The sequence below is a fragment of the Dryobates pubescens genome, chromosome 14 (assembly GCF_014839835.1).
Source record: "Dryobates pubescens isolate bDryPub1 chromosome 14, bDryPub1.pri, whole genome shotgun sequence".
Taxonomy (NCBI): Eukaryota; Metazoa; Chordata; class Aves; order Piciformes; family Picidae; genus Dryobates; species Dryobates pubescens.
The window spans coordinates 14,249,113-14,258,453 of record NC_071625.1 but is presented as its reverse complement, the minus strand read 5'-3'; positions in this window follow the sequence as shown (position 1 = coordinate 14,258,453).

Genomic DNA, 9,341 nt, shown 5'->3' with positions numbered 1-9,341 from the left:
TCTACAGCTACATGAAGGGTGGTTGTAGCCAGGAGGGGGTTGGTCTCTTCTCCCAGTCAATCAGCACCAGAACAAGAGGACACAGTCTCAAGCTGTGCCAGGGGAAGTTTAGGCTTGAGGTGAGGAGAAAGTTCTTCACAGAGAGAGTCATTTGCCATTGGAATGTGCTGCCCAGAGAGGTGGTGGAGTCACCGTCCCTGGAGGTGTTCAAGAGGGGATTGGACATGGCACTTGGTGCCATGGTTTAGTGGTCTTGGGTGACAGGTTGGGCTTGATGATCTTTGAGGTCTTTTCCAACCTTATTGATTCTATGATTCTATGAAAATGAGGCCATGATGGTCCTCGCAAACAGACAATGGAAGGTCTGTGGGTGACAAGGCCAGTTCATGGGCACTTGTCACAAAACAGAAAAGCACAAATCCCCCTACCTGTGCCACCAGCAGAATTCATACAAACCTTGAAATGACTGAGCTTGGCACTTCTGGAGATGTTCTAGTCCAACCCTTCTGATCAGAGTCACAACAGCAAATTCAACAGGGATTTGTCCATTTGAGTTTGAATATCATTAAAGATGGAAACTCCATTTACACAGAATCACAGAATGCATCCATTTAGAAGAGACCTCAAAGATCATCCAGTTCCACCCTCCACCCAGCATCCAGCACTTAAGGGTCAACATTAAACCATGTCCCTAAGCGCCAGCTGCTTAAACACCTCCAGGGATGGTGACTCCACCACTGCCCTGGGCAGACCATTCCAATGTTTGAGAACCCTTTCAGTGAAGAAATATTCCCTAGCATCCAACCAGAACCTCCCCTGGCACTGCTTGAAACCATTTCCTCTGGTTCTGTCACTTGCCACCAAGGAGAAGAGGCTGCCCCCTCCTCGCTCCAACCTCTCTTCAGGTAATTGTAGAGAGCAATGAGGTCTCCCCTCTGCCTCCTCTTCACCAGACTCAACAATCCCAGCTCCCTCAGCTGCTCTTTGTAAGCCATGTGCTCCATGCCATTCACAAGCCTTATTGCTCTTCTGTGGACACACTCCAGCACCTCAGTGTCCTTCTTGTAGAGAGGAGCCCAGAACTGAACACCATGCTAGAGGTCACCATTGTACTCCAGAAACCTTGTGGGCTGCTACTGCCATACTATATTGCTCCTCTAGCAGATCTTGGGGTGGTGAAAGCCCAGCATGAGGGTGAGTACTTTCAAATGGGAGGCTTCTTTCAGCTGTCTGAAGACCTTATCTATTTCTTCCCATATCAGGAGACCCACTACAACACCTATGCTGATCTGCCTGGTCGTCCTGATCCATTACCTCTTGGCTGATTCATCCCCCATCCCTAGGCAGAGCTCCATGGACCTCAGCTGCTGTCTCACATAAAAAGCAACTCCTCTTCCTCGCCTACCTGGCCTGCCCTTCCCAAATACCTTGTATCCAGCCACAGTAGCACTCCATAATGAGCTATCCCACCATGCCTTTGTGATCCCAAGATTTCAAGTGCTTTGGTCAGGGAGTTGAAGGACTTATGAGACAGCTGGCTTTAATCATCCTGAAAAACAGGCTGAGAAGAGAGAGTTGAGGGGCTCTAACAGCATCTGACTGAAAGAAGAAAAAAAAGAGTCAAAGAGAAGGCTGAGTTGGACTCCTCTTTGATGTGTTCAGAACCTGGAACAGGAGACCAGGCAGGTTCTGGTGTCTCTGTGCTTGGGATGTAGTGAAGAGCATGCTGAGCTGGCACAGTTCTTCCTCACCTCCAGGCTACAGAGGAAGATCTTTCTGCATCAGGTTCCCTTACAGAAGGGGTTTGTGGTCCTGATACAACACAATACCAGGAGGTCCTACTGAGACCGCACCAGGAGATCTGGGACCTGCCACTGCCACCTTCTGACAGGAGAAAAAAAATGCAAATACCTGGTCCTAGCTCATTTCCCAAGGAAGGAAGGGAGGAATTTTTAGGATTGTTTTGATAGGTTTTTCATTCCACTGTTTCCAAAATGTAGGTTTCATAACCACTTTGCTCCAGCCAGCTTTAGGATGAGATTCCTCCATGTGAAAATAAAAAGGGGAGAAAAATTCAGTCTACCTAAATCATCTTGAAGAAACTGTGAGTGGAATTCCAACAATGAGTAGAGCTACACTCTTAGAAAGAACCTGAGCACTGCAAAGCCTTCACATCCAAGGTGCAACTGTCTAATAGCTGTATTGTCACCTCTCCTCTAATAGTCTGGACCATGATACCAAACGTTTCTGGAACTAGCAGGCCTGAGCAGTCCGAGCTCAGAAAGGGGTCACAGAATGGTGGGGATTGGAAAGGAGCTCTGGAGATCATTTAGGCCAAACCCCCTCCTAAAGAAGGGTCACCCACAGCAGATTACACAGGAAAAGTGCCAAAGTGATTTTGGAATGTCCCCTGAGATTCCACAACCTCTCTGGGCAGCCTGGTCCAGTGCATGTTCAACTCAAATGGAAGAACCACAGAATGGCTTGAGTTGGAAGGGACTTGAAAGATCATCCAGATCCAACCCTCCTCCCATGGGCAGGACACCTCCCATTAGACCAGGTTGCTCAAAGCCTCACCCAGGCTGGTCTTAAGCACTTCCAGGGATGAGGTGTCCACAGCATCTCTGGGCAACCTGTTCCAGTGTCCCACCACCCTCATAGTAAAGAACTAAATCTGCCATGCTCTAGTTTAAAACCATTGCCCCTTGTCCTATCACAACAAGCTCTGATAAAAAACCCCTCCCCAGCTTTCCTGTAGCCCCCTTCAGGAACTGGAAGGCTGCTATTAGCTCTTGCTGGATCCTTCTCTTCTCCAGGCTGAACAACCCCAGATCCTCACCTCAAGCCTATAGGGGAAGTTTAGGCTTGAGGTGAGGAGAAAGTTCTTCACAGAGAGAGTGGTTAGCTGTTGGAATCTGCTGCCCAGGGAGGTGGTGGAGTCACCATCCCTGGAGGTGTTCAAGAGGGGATTGGACATGGCACTTGGTGCCGTGGTTTAATAGCCATGAGGTCCTGGGTGACAGGTTGGACTTGATGATCTTTGAGGTCTTTTCCAACCTTATTGATTCTATGATTCTATGACCTTTCAGCCTGTCCTCATAAAGGAGGTGCTTCAGACCTCTGATCATCTTTGTGGCCCTCCTCTGGACCCTCCCAAACAGATCCTTCTTGTGTTGGGGGCTCCAGAGGTAGATGCAGTACCCTGGGTGGGCTCTCACTAGAGTAGAATAGAGGGGCAGAATCCCCTCCCTTGACCTGCTGGCCACGCATCTTCTGATACAGCTCAGGATGCATTTTATCCTTATGCTTAGGTGGAAGTTCCTGTGTTCTAGTTCGTGCTTGTTGGCCCTTGTCCCAAATCCCAGTTCGAAACTCAAGACTCTCAGGTGAGAAGAGGTGACTGCATCTCCACAAATGTAGTGATGAGAAGACAGGATCAGAGCCAGGAGCACCTGGTGCCTGGGGACAACAACGTGCCACTGCTCTTGGTATGGCAAGAATCCGTGTGAAATAAAATACACCCAGCTGTTGTTTGTGTTAATTGGTGTGGAGAGCAAGGCAGCCACTCACACCTCTCCCTCCATGGGTTTGATGCTGGGACATTTAAGTGATGCTAGCTTAACCCCTTCTGCATGAAGAACAACAATTCTCAACTTAATGGCAGCTTTAGTGGGCAAGAGTCCCAGGAAGGACCAGATTACGAAACCCAAGGAGGCCCTGGTATAGTATACATCATCGGAAATCTCTTTGATTTGGGTGCCTGATAAGCAAGGAAATGGGAACATGTTTCCCCACCACCACCCCTGGAGCTGTTCAAGGCCAGGCTGGATGAGGCCTTGAGCAATCTGGTCTAGTGGAAAGTGTCCTGCTTGTTGCAGGGGGGTTTGACTAGGTAATCATTAAGGTCCCTTCCAACTCAAAGCATTCAATGAATCTATGAATCTGTGTTCCCACAGCCATGCAAAGCTCCACCTACCTTTTTAGCCTACTCCCACCCCAGGTCAATACTGATGGAGGTGCCATCTTCCCCCTTGCTCCCCATGGCCTCTCATGTGGACTCATGTACCCATGAACTGGGGAGGAAAGGAACCAGGAGGAAAGAAAGTGGAGATGGTGAGCACTGGCAGGAAGGTGGAGCTCTTGATTCAGTTATTATTGTTCCTCCTTCAGAATTTTCACTTGCAAATCATCTGCCTCTGCACTTTCCTTGACTCCTCCACATCAAGCCTAGCAAATTAACCTGGTTTCTGGAGACTCTCCTCCTAGCAAATTAACCTGGTTTCTGGAGACTCTCCTCCAGCCCCAGAGCTATTTCTTCCTCCAAAACATGTGTTTGCCATGGCTGGAGTGAAAGGATGCCCTGTAAAGGGACAGTAAAGGGCAGGGATGGAGGGGCAGGAATTTTCTAGTCGTGCTGTCTCGTACCCCGCGATGATCAGCATGACCTTTGGATCACAGTGAGAAACTGCTGCAGAGCCAACTGAAACAGAAACACTGGCAACAGCTCCTGCTGCTTACTTTCCAGAAATACTTTCAGGCATGTGGTATTTCTATATCTCTCAACAAGGCTCACATGGAAAGATGGGCCTTGATGTAGAAAGTAGCTCTATCAGCGCTGTGCCAAAACATCCATGGTATCCCTTCTTAGGTTTGGCACCATTTCCCTGAACTTTCTGAACACCTGAAATGTGGGAGAGCTCATCCTGGCCCTGTGTAGAGACAGACAGGTGCCCACACAGCAGCAGGAGTGGGAACATGGGTGGTGGTGTAAGAAGAAATCATATTGCTGAGGTTCTGAGGAACATGGTTTAGTGGTGAACTGCCAGTGCTGGGTTGCTATTTGGTTAGGACTTGATCTTAAACATCTCTTCCAACCAAAACAATTCCATGATTCCAAGAAAGGATGGGAACTCCAGCCAGAGAGAGGTATAGCCACTTGGACACAGCTTCCTTTTGTGACCATCTGCTGTGCAGTGCCCTCCCACCCCCAAAGCCACTTGTAAACAAGGCTTCAAAAGAAGGGTTAAAAGGAGGGAGAGCAGTGGAGAAGATCCTATCCCAGGAAGAAGATAGTCTAGTCTAGAGTTCTCCAAAGAAAAGACATGTCTTTGTTTCAACAGTTGGTAGCTGCTCCTAAGAAGCTCCTGAGAACCCATTGCTGTTATTCTGCATTGGTCTTAAATTCCCCAGGGAACAATCATCTCCTTCTCCTATGGGATCCAGCTGGGCTCCCCCAAAATAATAAAGCTTGACACAAAAATTAGAATGATACATCTCTGCAAAGTACAATGAAATCTGCTTGGTTTAGGAGTGCAGAGGGGCATCTCCAGAGCAACAAGCTCCAAGTCTGTGTGTCCACGTGTGCATCCATCCACAGGCAGGAGAGGGGCCAGAGTGGCACCCTGGGAGCTTGGGAAGAGAAGTAGCAGCTGCCCAGACACCCACAACAAGGACTATTATGTGCCCAAAATAGCCACTCTCTCCAACAAGAAAGAGCAGAGGCTCAAAGGCCAAATCTCATCTCCATTCCAAGTAGGGTCATGGACAAGTCAACGATATTTATGAGCTCGCCTATTGAAGGCAAAAACAATCCCTGTTCTCCATCCATCATCAGGGGGAGACTCCCATGGCCTTGAGATGGCATGTATGGATTTATCCCTTCCTGTAGTCAGCCTTCTGTCCTTTTGACCAGCCTGCAACCCCCGTGGGCTTTGAATCCAACCCAAGCACTTTCTTTTCACGCAAAGCAAAGAGGAAATATCTGGAATACCTGCAGCACCATCCACAGATTCTGTTCCAAGTGTAACCTTTTTTATTAATTCCATGTATTTTTATTAGGGCATGAGAAACAATGAGTAACATACACTGAGTTTACACCGAATCTAGTCAAAGGAACCAAGGCATCTTTATTCTGTTACAACAAAGGTAGTGCACAGTTACAAACCTCACACCTAGGTATTAGTAAAATCAACATTTTGGGGTGGAACCATCTCAGCAAAATGAGATCAGCCAACACAGCTGAAAGAAAATGTGCCAATATGGTTTCCTGCAATGTTTGATTGGCTTCTTTTATTTTCATGAAGTGTTTTTTTATTTTGATGAAATGGTATCACTTGGGCTGGAAAAAAAAGTGTTCCCTCAGAAAACGATGGACCTAGGAAGTGTGTTAAGCCTTGAATTTCTCAAGTTATACTATCAGAGCGAATGCAAACACCCAGTCTTTCTCTGATGGCTCTGATTCTCTGCACTTAAAGGTAGCTCACCCCTGGCTCCCTATTCTCCATTCCATTTTTTAACAGTTCCTCCTTGACTAGTGAGTCCTGAGCTTCAAAGCGTCTCAACCAAGTCTGGCAAAAGCCAGTAGATGGCAGGACAGACCCAGGGCTTTGCTTCCCTGCGCACCACGGACGCTCCCCAGCATGCAATTTTGGGAGTGTCCACCCCCATTCCAAATTGGTTTCATCAGAGAGAAGCTTTCCAGGGGTGAGATAACTCCTCCAGGAAAGAGCCAGAGCCATCTTCATCCCAAACAGCTGAGACCCCCAGCACCCTCACCACTAAAGGTGACAGTGAAAGCACAGCCCAGCTTCAGGGTGGAAAAGCACTGGGATCAGAGGAACTAAGAGTTTGTGATAGGGCCTTAAACCTCTAAGTATCCAGATGTGCACCACATCTGCCTTTCCAGAGACAGGAGAGCATAGATACCTATATGTCATTCAAGCCTGGAGGCATAGACACTCAGATCAAAAAGCCACCAGGCTCCCCATAGTCTCTTTCATGACCAAGGGTGGTGGTGGGACCAGTCTCTGGGTCTATTGAGGGTTCCTGGAAGGCAAGTGATTTCCCATAAACCAGAACTGAGTAAATCAACACCAAGCAAGGACATTTTTTGAGCAATGATGTAGATCCCCTCAGTAATGATTAAGCAGCTGGACTTACTTGTTCTGGCTGTTTGTGGAAGGAAGTCATACCAGGTTTATGTTTCTGCCAAGAGAAGAAATTTTACTCCTTGGGTAAAACAAGACAAAACAAACAAAATGAAGCAAAGCAAAAACAAACCAAGAAATTCATAATTCTCAAAACCAGTTGGAAGAATTCTGTTCTTTTTGTTTGGTTGGTTTTGTGTTCTGGGTGGTTTGAGGGTTTTTTGGCAAGTTGATGCCATGGTAGATGGCAGGAGCTGCCACTGAAACGCAGCCCTTGCCAGGATGGAAGCACAGAAACCATTTTCTTACAAGCATGCTCCAAAATGGGCCAGTATTTGACTAAAGTTCTTATTTTTCCCCAGAGCAAACCATTTGGGGATATTTTTTTGTTGTTGTTTTTACTGAGCAAAGCTGCCTCTCCCTCCCCTTGTAACCTCTCATCTTGTCAGAAAAGGTGAAGATTTGAGTTTTCTCATTCCACAGTCCAAGCAAACACATTCAAAGCACTGCAAGGCTGTCCCACAGCGGCCCTCAACTTCCAAATCAAGGTGTTTCGTTTAAGCCACTAGTTTTAATGCTCTATAAATGCTGGACTTGGCATTGCTATGTCTTTTCTTCTTATTATTAATGGTTTTCATTACTATAGCTGCACATTCTCAAGCTTTTCACTCCTGGGCTTTACAAGAGCTGAGGTTCTCACATGATTTCCTGTGCTGGGGGTAAAAAGAAACACTTAGAGTAGGACCAGAAATCAGGAGAGCTGGCAGAACTGATCATACGGTGGTTGGGATTAAACTGCTGAATAACATCTTCTGCATTTGACAAGCTGTCATAGCCTCCCTCTCTCTTAAATCTCCATAAATCTATCAAAGAGATCTTTGCCCGTGTGTTTAGAAGGGGAAAAAAGGAAAAGTCAGTATCTCTTCTTCCATCTACCAAGTGTATAGGAATATAGCACAGGAGGAAAGAAAGAACAAAGAGAGTGAAGAGAGGAAAAAAATACCTCCATATGCTTTCTATTCACCATCCATAGGCTCAAGAACATGTATAATGTGACCTTCACACGTGTCCCCTGGCAACACCATTAATATAACTTGTTATTTGTATAGGATAAGTAGCCTGCTGAATGCCCTGCCCACCAGTATTCCCTGCCTTGCATCACCGAGTCCTGGGCATGAGCAAACTCTGAAACAGCAAGATAGGAGGGAAACGGTCATTGGAGGGGCAGCCATGCCTCCTGTCTCTGCTCATGGCTGGGATTGCCCAGTGTGGCAGCCTCAAAAGCCTGGTAAAGGAATGATCAGGCATTAGGACACAGCTATGCTGGAGGCTTTTAATTTTAGCTCTTTGCTCACAGCAGAGGTGTTGTGAGGATGATTCAGTCCAAACCCAAGATACTTTCTACCTGGTGGCTAGAAAAGAGTTAAAGCCCCACTACATGCAAGTTAGACTGCTTCTGTGCTTCTGGGTGCTGCCTTGGTCTCAGTATGGCAGCACAGAATCATTCTGGTTGGAAGAGACCTTTGAAATCATCAAGTCCAACTGTTAACTCAGCACTGACAGGTCACCACTAAACTATGTCCCCCAGTACCACATCTACCCACTCCATGAGGGCAACTCCACCGCTTCCCTAGACAGCCTGTTCCAGGGCTTGACAACCCTCTTAGTGAAGAAAGTTTTCCTAATGTCCAACTTAGCACAAGATGAGGCCTTTTCCTCTTGCCCTATCACTTGTGACATGGGAGAAGAGAACAACCCCTACTTCACTTCAACCTCCTTTCAGCAAACTGTAAAGAGTAATCAGATCTTCTCTCAGCCTTCTTTTCTCAGGGCTAAACAACCCCAGTTCCCTCAGCTGCTCCTCACAAGTTCTCCAGACCCTTCCCAGCTTCATTGCCCTTCTCTGGACACACTCCAGCACCTCAATGTCCTTCTTGGAGGGGCCCAAAACTGAATGCAGGATTCAAGGTGTGACCTCACCAATGCTGAGTACAAGGCGACAATCAATGCCCTGGTCCTGCTGGCCACACTCTTGCTGATCCAAGCCAGGATGCTGTTGTCCTTCTTGGCCACATGGGCACACTGTTGGCTCAGCCAGCTACCTACCGGCAGCAATCAGCAGACCAAATTAACCCTGCAAGGAATGTTCTAACCCTTTTGGAAGGAAGGCTCATACACAGGGAAGCTTGGGAATATTAACTCCATTTCTGGTTACTTTTTCCCCAACTTTCCCTGTGCTACTCGTGCATAGCAGAGGTTTGTGGAGCACTTCAAACTCTGTGGTTCCAGCAGGTGAAAGAGGGTGCATTAACCAGAGGAAGACACATCTGAGGAGCAAGCAGACAAGCTATGCATTCCTTCCAAACTCATCACCTAATTATGGGTCACGTCACCATGACAGGTCCTCCTGTTGTA